This window comes from Manis javanica, chromosome 2 (assembly GCF_040802235.1).
Source record: "Manis javanica isolate MJ-LG chromosome 2, MJ_LKY, whole genome shotgun sequence".
NCBI classification, from domain to species: domain Eukaryota; kingdom Metazoa; phylum Chordata; class Mammalia; order Pholidota; family Manidae; genus Manis; species Manis javanica.
Genome location: NC_133157.1, coordinates 107,421,592 through 107,435,937, shown reverse-complemented (window position 1 = coordinate 107,435,937; position 14,346 = coordinate 107,421,592). Strand labels below are relative to the sequence as shown.

At 44.2% G+C, this 14,346-nt stretch overlaps 1 long non-coding RNA gene across 1 annotated transcript; it reads left to right on the top strand.

Annotated features, from left to right (window-relative positions):
- The first annotated feature begins 6,359 nt into the window (after positions 1-6,359).
- Positions 6,360-13,256, top strand: LOC118970140 (uncharacterized). The gene is made up of 2 exons (XR_005057949.2): positions 6,360-6,608; positions 12,006-13,256. It is a non-coding gene; the product is annotated as an uncharacterized lncRNA (long non-coding RNA).
- Positions 13,257-14,346: the final 1,090 nt, after the last annotated feature.

The window sequence follows — 14,346 nt, the reverse complement described above, 5'->3', positions numbered from 1 at the left end:
AATGACATGGAAGGTTTAAGCCATTATGGGAACAAATAGACCTGTACACATCACCACAGGACACCACTATAAAATAACTAATGTTCATAATCATGGCCATGAGTCATTGATTATGTTTAATGCAACTATGCTTGACTACTCTTTTAGAAGGCAGGTATGTATATAAAGCAGTTAAAAAATACTTTCTCAATTCTAAATGTATTCTAGTTTGGTTCATTCTCTAGGTGTGTTTGATATAGCTGAATTTTATTTTATCCCTTAAATAAGAGGTAACAATTCTTTGTCACTTGCATGGGATTGTTTTGTATTATTGCACCATCAGAGTTTTCAGAACTGAAGGGACCTCAGAGACAGTATACTTTACTCCATTCACTCAAGGGAATATAGGTAGTTAGACCAGAGCTACATATAAGATTTCTTTGTCGTTTGGTCCCTCACAGTGTATTAGTCACTTAGGCTATGTTTTGCTGTAGTGACAAACAATCCCTAATCGTCAGTAATTCAATACAAGAGTTAATTCTGCACTCACACTGCAAGTCCCAGAGTTGGCAGGGAGCTCTGCTCTGCACAATTACGTTCCTTTGCCTTCCTGTATCAGCAGCATCTAGAGCATGAGATCTTTTGAGTCCCTTTACCAAGAAAAAGAAAATAGAAAGAACCAAACACTGTTAGTTAAATACTAACCTACTAACCTAGTTAGTAGGGGTAGTTAATTTTATGTGTCAACTTGGCTGGGCCACAGGGCCCAGATAGGTGGTCCAACATGAGTCTGGATGTTTTTTGGGGGTGTTACTAACCTAGTTAAATACTAACTCCTTCCACCTACTCCACTGATCAGAAAGTGTCATGGGGCTCCACCAATTGCAGAGAGAACTAGAAAGTCTATTCTTCCAAGTTCTCAGGAAGCAGAGGGGGACTAATATTGGTGAATGCTAGTAATATCTGCCTGTACCCTTACCACATCATGTCACCCTTCTTAAACAGCTTTGCAAATTACAGCGGTAATGGAAATAACAACAATGACAATGATGGTGATGATATCTGAAGTCCTTAAGTCCAAACAGTGCTTTTCTCATGTATATTATGAAATCAACCTTGTGCAATAATATTACCTTCCTTTTCATATGAGAGCATTAAGTTCAGAGAGCATTCAATTGACTGGAGTGATTTGCTCAGGATCACATAAATGAGTCTCTAGGAGCTGGGACACTCAAACTCCAGTCACTGAAAAGTGCCTGAGGAGAAAAGTGGGATGGGACTCAGTCCAGGGATGGGCCACCATTAGGAACCCATTCCCAGAATTCACTGTGAAAGACCTTATAAGGGTTAGTAGTAGTGAAAAAAAATAGTGGAATTAGTTTCTAATAGTGACTCCTTTACTTTTAGCCAAATGTACCCTTTTATTTCACAACAAAATATGCCTGGCACACAGGCATAATTAATATTTATTATGCTAATGTAAAACAACGTAAAAACCACACTTGCATCCCCCCATAGAATGTTTTAGGTTCTGTAATGACCTGCTAGATGTGAAGTGTTACATCTGATGTAGAAATTTAGGGCATCGATGAATTGAGTCTAGAGGTGACAAAATCAATCATGATTGTGAAATGAATTGGCCCTGATTGATCCATGGGAGAACTTAACACTTAGGATTTTAGAAGCAAGGTTGTCAAATGAGAACAGCAGACCCAGTTACACAATAAGCATTTAGCATGAAGTTAGACACAGGCCAGAACTCAGGGGAAAGGTTTGGTCTTCTTGAGGCAGAAGATAAAACTAATGCATGTAAAATGACACACATTCTTACAAAGTGGTCTACAATAATATGTTATTTTGTATAGTGAAAACTCTCACTGATGTAGGAAATGTGAAGAAAACTAAATTCTAAGAAGGTAAGGATTGAAATAGTCAGTGCACGTTTCATGCAAAAGCTGACGTCAACCTAGGACCCAAAGTCTGAATACAGTCTGGATAGGGAGTCAGCTCTACAAACAGTATGAGCGAAGCTTAGAGATGTTCTGTGTTCCTGGGAAAGGGCCTCACTCTGGTAGTGGCACCAGGCTGCACTATTTCTAGTTGTGTATGTGTGTTTCTATCCCACTACATAATGACTGTTGTTAAGAAAAAAACTTACTTATCTTTGTATAAGGGAAGGAGGGATATTGCATTTGGCACAGAAAATGTGCTCAAAACTGTTCACAAATATGGTTCAAAATTTTTGCTTAGAATAGTAGAAAAAAGGATTCACATGAGTTTCTCAAACTTCCTGAACCTGATTGTTACTAATTTTGAAATGGACAATTGTATTCCTAGTGATCTTTCTCCTCAGTTACTATGAAAGATTCAGACTATATAAGAGGACTTATGTCAAGCTGCTTTGTACTACATAAAAGTACTCAAATAACAAGGAACATGCTTCTTTGTTTCTTTTTGTTATGCTATTACCTGGGGAGAACTTTTGAACTAAGTCTGAACTTTTGCCAAACCAAGAGAGGATTCTCTCATTCAGCTCATTTTGCTTTGAATGATTCATTGGCAAACTCCCTTTTACCTGCAACAAGCCTAGACTAGAGTTTCTTACTGTGTCATAATGAATTTTAATTGTACCTGTGGGTAAATGGCAGAATTTCCAGAATCTCCAAACTGGCCCTAGTCCATTTACATATCAGTAGGTATCTAACGCTGCAACCTCTCACAGCCTCTGGGGCAAGGGGTGGAGAGATAATGGCCATTCTCTCCTCCCCTCTGTTTCTGGTATGCAATTGGTCTGGTGTCTGCCATTCACCAAGGACCCACCCAAGGAGTTCTTCATGGAAGGGGCAGGTGGGAAGTGGAGAGCATGCTGTGGCTGCAGAGCATGAGTGGTGGCCTCAAGGACACAGCTGCGGTTGGGCTTAGCTAGTGAATTCAAGCAAGCTGTGAGCAATAAAAAGTTTCTCCTAATCTGCTCTTTCCCTTGACTTATTTCAGTTTCACCAGTTTCACTGGGGATTTGCACCAGGCCCTGGAGCCACAGTACAGCTTCCAATCTTGATGTCAACACTGTCTTTATTTTTTCTCTATTTTGATCACTTTTTAGTAATTCCTCAGACTCCAAAGCTTGAAACAGTTTGTAGTTTTGTTTTCAATGCCTTCTCAGAGGGTTGAGCTCAGGAAATAAGCTTACGTGACCATTGTGTTCAAGACCAAGGTCTTGGTTTGTCATACTTCCTTCTTTGGTCACAGATGGCCCTGTGACCCACTATGACTTTGTGATTATAGTAAGAAATATATATTTAGTCTGTCCAGTTTCTGGCACAGAGTTCCTAAAGCCCATGGCATTTCCCAAGTGTTAAGAATGAGAAAAGGGTCTTTTGTTATTTATAACAAGCCCCTTTCAACCACACTTGGTTTATGATAATGAGGAACTTTTGGAAAGCCCTGAGGAGAGCCCTGGTTGCCAAGGGAACCAATATGCTTCAGAGAATTGAAACTTTCAGCTCCACCCCACAACATCCATGGTGGAGAGAGGCACTGGAGGCTGAATCAATCATCAAAGGCCAAATCTTTAGTTTGACCCTTCATGCCTATATTATGATCTTCCATAAATATCCAAAGAAGAAAGGTTTGGAGAACTGGGTTGGTGAGCACATGGAGGAGTTTATCAGGTGTTGTACCCAGAGAGAGCAGGGAAGTGCCACGCTCCTTTCTCCATACATTGCACTATGCATCTGTTTCATCTGGCTGTTATATCCTTTAATAATAAACCAGTAATTCAGTAAAGTGAACTGTTTTCATGATTTCTATGAGCTGCTCTAGCAAATTAATTGAACCTAAGGAAAAGGGTCTGGATACCTTTGATTGATAACTTGTCAGTGAAAAGCACAAGTGACAACCTGAACTTGTGATTGGCATCTGAAGGTGGGGAAGGCAGTCTTGTGGGACTGAGCCCTTAATCTGTGGGACCCAATACTATCTGCAGGTAGAATAGAATTGAGTGAATTGTAGAGCACCTAGCTGGTGTCACAGAATTGCTCCATGTGTGGAAAACCCACACATCTGGTGTCAGAAGTGAAGTGTTATAGTGAAGTGCTGACATTAAAGGAGAAACACTCCTTAACCTCCATTTCTAAAATGCACCTATATACTGTGTGCTGGGTTCATTGCTGGGATAGAGTGCCGGGGTTGAATGCTCTCATCCAAGGACTTGCCTTTCTGACAAAGGGCCATGAGCCTTTAGTTTGTTGAGGACAGCAATCTGCAGGGTTTAAGGTTAACTTCCTCTCCCTTATGAAAAGAGGATGATGATTATAATATGAATAATTACAGAGACTATGTACTGCCACATAAAAAGCAAAACACGAAATTATTTGTGCCCTGTACATACAGCTCAAGAATGAAAGTGAAAACAAAAATGGAAAAACAATTATGTTTTATGGGGGTGGGATTATGAATGAACTTACTCTTTCCACTCAATTTTCTCTGAACATTGTTATTATAAATAAACCAGATGTTCAAAACTCCTCTTAATTCTGGGCTCTGACTTCCCTTTTATGTCGAAATAAAACTGCTTAATTATATATCCCAATATTTTCCTATGATTTAAAAATATTCCAGCATAGATGTAGAAGGAGGAGTTTTATATCCTTGTCCCTTTCCATTCGCTCATGTGGCTGAAATCCATTCTCAGTCCAGCTTCTCCCCAAGCAGAGACCAGTCTCTTTTCTTCAATGCAAAATCACTATTTCTCAAGACTATTAATTCATTCTTATCTTGATGACTTTTTGAGGAAAAAGTGGGAGTTACAGAAAAGCATGTAATACAAAACACTTACCATTGGAGGTTAATACCCATTTTCATCCCACCACACACACCTAGTAAACTTTCTCCAGAAATCTTTGTCTTCTGACTCTGATCAGATCAAATGCCCCTGTAAATATACTCTTGCCCATCTCTTAACATTGAAGGCTCTTGAAATTCTATATTTGTATGTGTGGTTACTTGGATTAATGACTTTCTCTCTCACTGTATTACAAGCTCCATAAGGGCACGGTTCATTTTTGTTTCTGTTCACCATGTGTGCCGAGCACCCAACACAGCACCTGGACTGCAGTGAACATTCGGTGAGTATTTCCTGAATAAATGAGTAAAAATGTTTAACATTCATAAGGAGCATGTAAGATTTCATAGGTGTTGTGTTCATGTGCTATGTTTGACAGAGTTCTTGGTGCGCTATGTATAATATCCCCTTTAATACTCATAACAACATTGTGAGATGTATATGGTTATTATTCCTGTTATATTAATGACAAAACGGAGACACAGGGGTGTTTTGTGATTATGAGACCAAGGTACCATAGTTTGTCAGTAGAACTGGGATTCACCAGTCTAGGTCCTGAGGCCATGCTCCTTGCCTGTAAGCATTCCATTTTAAATAGATGGGTCAGTGAATTAAGAGACAGATCCATTGAATTATTTATCCCATTAAAAACTTATTGTTCATCTATTTTTCTAGGCATTTGGAATAAGGTACAGATGAAACAATTTCCTTCTTTCATGTATCTTATTTGTGTGTGTGTGTGTGCACTTGCTCACAATTGTGCATATGATAATCAACAAATGAACACATACAGCATCAGGTGATGATAAAGGCTATGAAGAACAGAGTAGGACAGGGAAAAAGGGAATGAAGGAGAGTTGCTACTGTTTCTGGTTGCATGGTCAGGGAAGGATTCTGTAGAACAATGATTTCCAACAGTTTAGGATTAAGTCAAGCAGAAGACCTATAAATGATTTGAGAAATGTTTTTCCATTAATAAATGATTCATTTAACAGGATATGAGCAAGTAAAAGTCAAAGCAAACATTTATTAAGGATTCTTACAAGCTCAGGCCTGGACAAAGCAGCAAGTATCCTGGGAGGTCATTTTACAGAACACAGTAGTTGTTCCAACTCCAAGGTTACTGAGGTAAGTTAGCCTGATATGCTAGGGAGCTGCGTGACTCAGGCTGCCGGTGGGAGCAGTGCTAACCAAAGTTTGCAATGTCACCACCTAAATGCACCTAACTCATTAACAAAACCAAAAGCAGAATACAATCTTCTGTGCATCCCTGTGGGCACCCGGCCTATGGCCGAGGCTGAGCCCCACTCTAGCTGAACAACACCCTAAAGATGGCGCCTGCTTCCTAGACACCACCCTTCCTGGCCCTACAGCTCAGCACATAAGGAAGTCTCCATGATTGGCTTGTCCCCATTTCTGTGCTCGTGCTCATAGCATGCTTTTCACATGTTTCCAATAAGAATGAACCTGGCGCGTGAACAGTCAGCTGATTGGTTGGGATATGCTATATAAGCTGCTGCCCTGGAGGAAGGGGTGTGGTTGTTGTTTTTTGCTTTTGCCTTTTGCTAGATGGATGCTCGGACGCCCATAATAAAAATTCCTAACAAACCAGGCCTTCGGTGATCGTTCTCCTGCCACCGCCCTAGGTGGCGGGACGCAATAGCTGGTGCTGAAACCCGGGACAAAAACCTGGCGTCCGAGGACGGAGGGGAACTTCTCACCCTGTGGCGATCCGAGTGGACACCCTTTGGAAGAGTTACACAAGTGACTGACATTCTGGAGAGTGGTGAGTATGGTCAGGGACAAAGTGAAAGCAACATCAGGTCGTGCGAATGCAAGCAATTGTGGTGTGTGTGTTTAGCCTTTGTGTTCCTTGTCTTGTTCTGTCTTAGTCTGTATATGTTTCTGCGTTTCCTCACGAAAGAATAAGAGCGCTGTGGAAAGTTCGCAGGTAAAATGACGTAGACTAAAGTTCGCGGGAAGCGACGAAAACCAGTTAGCGAGGACTCTCAGGCTGTAAGGAGACTCAATTTAGGGGTACAAGCGCGGGCGCACGTAACCTCAACTTAGAATAGAGTCAACCTCCTTTCCTCCGCACTATGGGTTCAGAGGTGTCTAGGATGCTGGCGGAGGAACCACTCCGGGCACTCCTAATGGCTAATGGAACTCCACTAAAGGCTAAAACCATGAGGGCTTTCTTACATACTGTTGAGAAGCATGTGCAGTGGTTTTTGGATGAGGGAAGGATCACTGCCCCCTTGTGGGAAAGACTAGGGAACGATCTGCGCAAAGCAGATCAAGTGGAACCGCTCCCAGTAGGGACGATTCCTATATGGAGTCTAGTCAGGGGGTGCCTTAAGGAGGATAAGCCAAGCTGCAGAGAGGCTATAAGAGAGGGGGAGGAAGTCCTGGAAGATGTCCGGGAGGAAAGATCCTCCACTAAGACCTCAGAGAGGGGGTCCGAGCGAGGAGGATCTACAGATGAGGAAGGGGAGCTATCAGGGGAGGAATTAGAAAAGCATATAAGGAGACTTAGAATCGCCCAGAGGAAGGAACGCCCTATCCCCCCGCAGTTATCCCTCCCTAATGCAGTTGAGGCAACAGAAAGAGGAAGAGGAAGAGGAGGACACCCCCCTCTCAACAACCCTGAAACCGTCCTTGAAAATGGTGCCGTCAGCCCCCCCTCTTCTCCAGATTCATTTGCAGAACCATCCCCATATCACGTACAGCCCTGTTGTCGTATGTGTGATTGCAATCAAGGACTAGAAAGAGGGGGGTGGTGGGAGTGGCTGAGAGAACAAGGAAGTGCCACTTTCCCTGTATTTGAAGACCCTAATGCACAACAGAGGTATCATCAAGCCCTAGATTTCAAGGTCATTAAAAGTCTGAAGGAAGCATCCACAACATATGGCCCCCAGGCAGCTTTCACTGTTTCTTTAGTGGAGTCAGTAGCTTCTCTTAATCTGACGCCAGATGATTGGGCCAATGTAGCAAGAGCAGCCCTCTCTGGAGGTCAGTACCTGACATTTAAGACAGCCTGGCAAGAATTTTCACAGGACACGGCTCGGCGTAATGCCGCAGCAGGTAATCATCAATGGAACTTAGACATGTTGATGGGCACAGGTCCATATTTGGGTCAACAGAATCAGGTAGGATTCCCCCCAGCGGTATATATGCAAATAGCCGCAGCAGCAGTGAGGGCCTGGAAGACGCTGCAAGGCACAGGTGACCTACAGGGTCAGCTGTCAAAGGTGTTGCAAAGATCTAATGAGCCATATGCAGACTTTCTAGCCAGACTGATGCAAACAGCCGGTCGCATATTTGGTGATGTTGATACTGCTATGCCCTTGTGAGGCAGCTGGCCTATGAGCAGGCCAACAAATGGTGTAGGGAGGCCATAAGACCCTGGAAGAACAAAGATCTGAGTACTTATATTAAGGTTTGTAGGGACATTAATGACAGCGTGGTGCAAGGACAGGTTATGGCCGCAGCCATAACTCAGGGATTGAGAGATGCTCGTGGCAGGTCAACCCCTCCTGGGGCCTGTTTCTACTGCAAACAAATGGGTCATTTGAAAAGAGATTGTCCCAAGTTGAAGGAAGCCAACGAACTTGCTAACAGGCCCAAACCAAGATTATGCCCGAGATGTAGAAAAGGAAATCACTGGGCCAGTGAGTGTAGGTCAGTGGTGGATGTGGAAGGCCTGACCGCTGCCCCCTCAAGAGCCAAAAAACGGGAGGAGGGGCCCTCCACCTCAGGGCCTGCAAATGTATGGGGTGGTTCAACAGATACCCAGAACTCACCACCCTTTGACAGATCAGGGAGTTCACCCAGCACCGAGGGATCACGGAGAGCAACAGCAGGAAGCGCAGGAGTGGACATCTGTGCCGCCACCAGACTTGTATTGACCCCCGTGATGGGAGTTCAAGTTGTAGAGTCAGATTTTAAGGGACCTTTGGCAAAAGGAGTAGTGGGTCTCTTATTGGGCCGGAGCTCCACTACTAAAGCAGGGTTAACAGTACACCCAGGAGTTATAGATCCAGACTATGAAGGAATAGTTAAAATTATGGTCTCCTCCCCACGAGGAATCATGGCTATTAGCCCAGGAGATCGCATTGCTCAAATTCTTATGCTTCCTAGCAAACATGATTTGTATGCTCATAAAAATGCTGTTCGAGGACAGCAAGGGTTTGGGTCTTTTGGGGCTCCGCTGGCTTGTCTTACATTGGATTTGGGAACTAGGCCCATGCACACCTTAGAGATCAGAGGTAGGCATTTCTCAGGATTGCTGGACACAGGAGCAGACCGTAGTATCATAAAGGAAGATGAATGGCCGAAGGAATGGCCTTTAAATCGAGCTGCACAAACCTTAAGAGGACTCGGGATAGCCCAAGCGCCCCTATGTAGTGCTGCTTCACTGTCTTGGATGGACCAAGAAGGGCACGAGGGGATAATCCAACCCTTCATACTAAACATACCCATGTCCCTCTGGGGAAGAGATGTACTAACCCAAATGAATCTCAAATTGACCACGGAAACTTTCTACAGCGAACAGTCTAACTGCATTATGAAAAGACAGGGCTACCCCAGGACAGGTGGACTTGGGAAGAACTTGTTGGGTCAAGAAAAGCCCATTCCTTTGTCTAACATTACGCGCAGTCGATTTGGAGGGCCCGGGCTGGGTTTTTCCTTGGGGCCACTGAAGGAGAACAGCAAATAAAGATTCAGTGGCGATCTGAGAATCCTGTGTGGGTTCCTCAGTGGCCCCTTACTAAAGAGAAGAAGGAAGCAGCCCACACTTTAGTACAGGAGCAGCTTGCTGCCAAGCATATTCAGGCCTCTACCTCCCCCTGGAACACACCTATTTTTGTGATAAGAAAGAAAATAGGGAAGTGGCGGCTTTTACATGACCTTAGAGCTGTAAATAAGCAGATGGTGCTTATGGGCTCAATACAACTGGGTTTGTCACTGCCCATGGCCCTGCCTAAGGATTGGGAAATGATAGTTGTGGATATCAAAGACTGTTTCTTTTCTATCCCCCTTCACCCTGAAGATTGTGCTAAATTTGCCTTTATCATACCTGCCATTAACCATGACTGCCCAGATGAGCACTATGAATGGAGAGTTTTACCGCAGGGAATGGCCAATAGCCCCACTATGTGTCAACTATATGTGAGTAAGGCTTCGTCAGTTGTCAGAGGAAAGTTTCCTAACATGATCATCTATCATTATATGGATGACATCCTTTTGTGTCATGAGAGCAGCAGGGAGCTAGAGCAAGGTCTCTGTTTCTTGCAGTCGCACTTCCAAAAATGGGGCCTGGCTATAGCCCCAGAAAAAATCCAGAAGACTAGTGCCAAGAGTTATTTAGGAATGAGATTAGAAAGCACCCTGGCCAGACCCTTGAAAATAGTTATAAGGACAGATCACCTAAAAAAATCTTAATGATTTCCAGAAACTGCTTGGTGATATAAATTGGGTGCGACCCTACCTAAAGCTTACTGATGAAGAGCTCCGACCTCTCTATGTTATACTGAGAGGTGACCCAGATCTAACATCACCCCGCTCACTCACTGATCAGGCAAGAAGGGCATTGGAACTCGTCCAATCCCGTTTAGAACTTGCTCAAGTGGATAGAATAAATTATCAGAAACCTCTTTCCTTTATTACGCTTCCCAGCAATCATAGCCCCACAGGCGTGCTCTGGCAAGAGGGACCCCTTCTGTGGGTGTATTTAGCTCATTCACCAGGAAAGACATTGATTTGGTACCCACAGTCTATAGCGGACTTAATCCTCAAGGGAATCAAGGTGGCAGTCAAAACCTTTGGAATAGCACCCTCTATTATCATAACTCCATACTCAGTGACACAGTTAGAGTGCCTTGCCTCTTGTTGTGACACATGGGCCATTGTACACACCGTCTCTCAAGCCTCCTTTGACAATCATTACCCAAAGCATCCATGGCTACAATTTTGCTTGTCTAACCCAGTTGTTTTCCTGAGAAATACCAGACATAAACCCATAACTAAAGTAAGAGTACTGTTCACTGATGGTTCTAAAACTGGCATTGGGGCCATAGTCACTGATGATGCCTCATGGACCTTCAAGTTTGCGACTACCTCGGCCCAACAGACAGAACTATTGGCAGTGATGCGAGCATTTGAGCTCTTTCCAAAGGAACCCTTTAACCTTCTATCAGACAGCCAGTATGTAGTGAATGCCGTCTCTGCAATAGAGTGCGCAGGTCACATTAACCCCTCCTCATCCGTCTTAAATATTCTTAGATGCCTACAGCAGATAATTTGGGACTGTTTAGACCCCTTTTTCATTGGACATATAAGAGCTCATACTTCCCTTCCGGGGCCCCTCGCCAAGGGAAACCATCGTGCAGATTCCCTGACTAGGGAATCTACTATGTTTGTGGTAACAGACCCTGCGGAACAGGCCAATCTATTTCACAAGAAATTTCACGCTAATGCCACCACTCTCCACCTGAAGTTCCAGATCACTAGAGAACAGGCGAGAGCCATAGTGGTCAGCTGCAAGTGGTGTGTATCGCTTCTTCCCCCTACCCCCATAGGGGTTAACCCAAAAGGATTGCTTCCCAACCACATTTGGCAAATGGATGTCACTCACATCCCCAAATTTGGCAGGATGAAATATGTTCATGTGTCTGTGGACACCTGCTCAGGTGTTATCTTTGCATCCTGCCACACGGGGGAGAAATCTCAGGATGTCATTTCCCACTGTTTGCAAGCATTTTCGGCCTGGGGAAAGCCCAAGCATCTGAAAACGGACAATGAGCCTGCGTATTCATCCAAACCATTCCTTACCTTTGTCAAAACTCTAGACATCAAACATACTACCGGCATTCCCTACAACCCTCAGGGTCATGGTATGGTGGAACGCACCCACCTCACCCTCAAGAATGCCTTATATAAACAAAAAGGGGGAATAGGAGAAGACTTTAGATCCCCCAGAGACAAATTAAACATCATATTATTCATTTTAAACTTTTTAACACTGGACAAAAATGGCCGCAGTGCAGCAGAGCGGCACGGCCAACAATCCAATCCAAAACACATGCCTAAAGTTTTGTGGAAGGATGTGTTGGAAGGAACATGGAAAGGCCCGGACCCAGTGATAATCTGGACCTGAGGCTCAGTTTGTGTTTTTCCATAGGACCAGCAGAACCCCGTTTGGGTGCCTGAACTTCTGATACGCAGAGTGGAAAACCCCAGAGCGGAGGTACAAGATGATCGCACTGCTTCTGCTCCTGCCATGGATCCTACAGCAGGCGACCGCGGAGCCGAGCTGCAGCTGCAGCCACTGCCGCGCTGACTATCACCATTCCTACGGCAGAGATGCTGAATGGTCTGTCCCAGGCCACTGCCTCGGCAATGACAACGCAGAACATCATCAACGGCCATTTTAAGAATGGGATGGCCTTGGTCAACCAACGCATGAACCTTCTTCAAGAACAATTGGACCTCTTGGGGGAGGTTTTGTCTGTGGGCTGTGTCCATTCTTATACAGGGGTGTATTACTGGTATTCCTTTTCATAATTATTCTAAAGCTGCCAACTTGTCCAGACAGTTAGGCAAGATGTTAACCACAAATTGGTCCAGTGAGCTTGACGAGCTCACCACTCAGCTACGGTTAGAAATTTTGAATGTTAGCTCCAAGAAGGTAGAGATGCTCTCCGTAGCTCAAATAGCTGAAGCTGTGTTAAACGCCACCAAAGCCTGGTCAGGTGTAGGTGTCATAGGAATATTGCTAATTGTGGGCCTCCTCCTGCTTGGGAGGAAAGTCTGTTCCATACAAAAACAGCAACGGGGAGAATGGAAGGTCCTGTTGCAGGCCATGGCAGTGCTAGAGGATGGCATCTCCCCTAGAGTATGGCTTAATATGCTGGATCAGTAGTCAAGGACTACTTAAAGTAGTAAGATCGGGAGCTGCGCATATCAACCTAAGACAGGGCGCAGACCTAAGTTGTCTGTTGCCTGAGGACGGGTAAGAATGCTGCAGACTCCAGACGACCTAAGACAGGCATGATCCCAACAGCCCTTTGGTTATAAAACAATAAAGGGGGAGATGTGGGGGCCCGGCCTACGGCCAAGGCTGAGCCCCACTCTAGCTGGACAACGCCCTAAAGATGGCACCTGCTTCCTAGACACCACCCTTCCTGGACCTACAACTCAGCGCATAAGGAAGTCTCCATGATTGGCTTGTCCCCATTTCCATGCTCGTGCTCATAGCATGCTTTTCACATGTTTCCAATAAGACTGAACCTGGCGCGTGATCAGTCAGCTGATTGGTTGGGATATGCTATATAAGCTGCTGCCCTGGAGGAAGGGGTGTGGTTGTTGTTTTTTTGCTTTTGCCTTTCGCTAGATGGATGCTCGGACGCCCATAATAAAAATTCCTAATGAACCAGGCCTTCGGTGATCGTTCTCCTGCTGTTGCCCTAGGTGGCGGGACGCGATACATCCCCAGACTAACCCATGTGTTTGCTTCCCTGCAACTTTGCAAGGAAAATGTGCTTTCTTTAGTGCTGAGGCCACTGAGTGGCACTTGGCCTGAAGGATTGGTGTGTTTCCTTAGATGCTCCATCAACGCACAGGTGGCAGGTTAAGCACGTGGACCATCTGATTCCATGTTGTCTAAAAGAAAGTCTCGGAAACATGATACACAACTGGAATGCTTGTTACTAAATCTGTGTAAGAAAATGGACTAAGAGAAATCCACAAAACTGTTTTGGTGAGAACAATTAGGTACTTCGATTCCTAAAGCAATGGAGGTGGAGGTCTATTTTAAGAAGAAAAAAAAAAGTCAAGTAGGTGTTGGGTGGCCTCTGCTATCACTCGTTTCTAAATGAGAATGAAATCCCCCCACAGGCACACTGGATCTCTTTACTATGGTCACTTCTCTCAGGACTCGCCCCTCCTGCTCTCTCTTTCTTTCTCTTTTCCTTTCACTACTCATTCAGTGACCGTACACGAACCAGTAACGTCCGCATTCACTGCGGCTGGTAAACTGATGCATCTTAAGATTTTTGAAAACAGAACAATCAAACGTTTCCTTTATGTCAAAGCAGAGGAAGTAGAGATTGACTAGGATTTGGTGTTTTATTAAGAAACCCATTTAGTCAGAATGCTTTCCTGACTGGGGAGGTAAATTACCTGTTCAGTCAGTTCTCCAGTTTATCTGACCAAAGACCATTAAAAATATAGATTTAATCTCAGAAAACTGGATGCAGAGATAAAAGCTAACATTGAATTAACAATGCAACAGTAATGCCCATAACCACTGCCTCTGAGAAGGCATCATTATCTGTTTCTCTGTCTTTGATACTATTCACAACTATAAAAAGAAGAAAGATCTTTTCATGCTAAGGAAAAATACAAAAATAGCAAACACTTGTATAATATTATCAGACTAGGTTCTAAGTGCTGGGGAGCCCCTGCTGTATGACTCATATAGGAACTCTTACAATCCTCCAAAGAACCCTATGTGGTAGGCA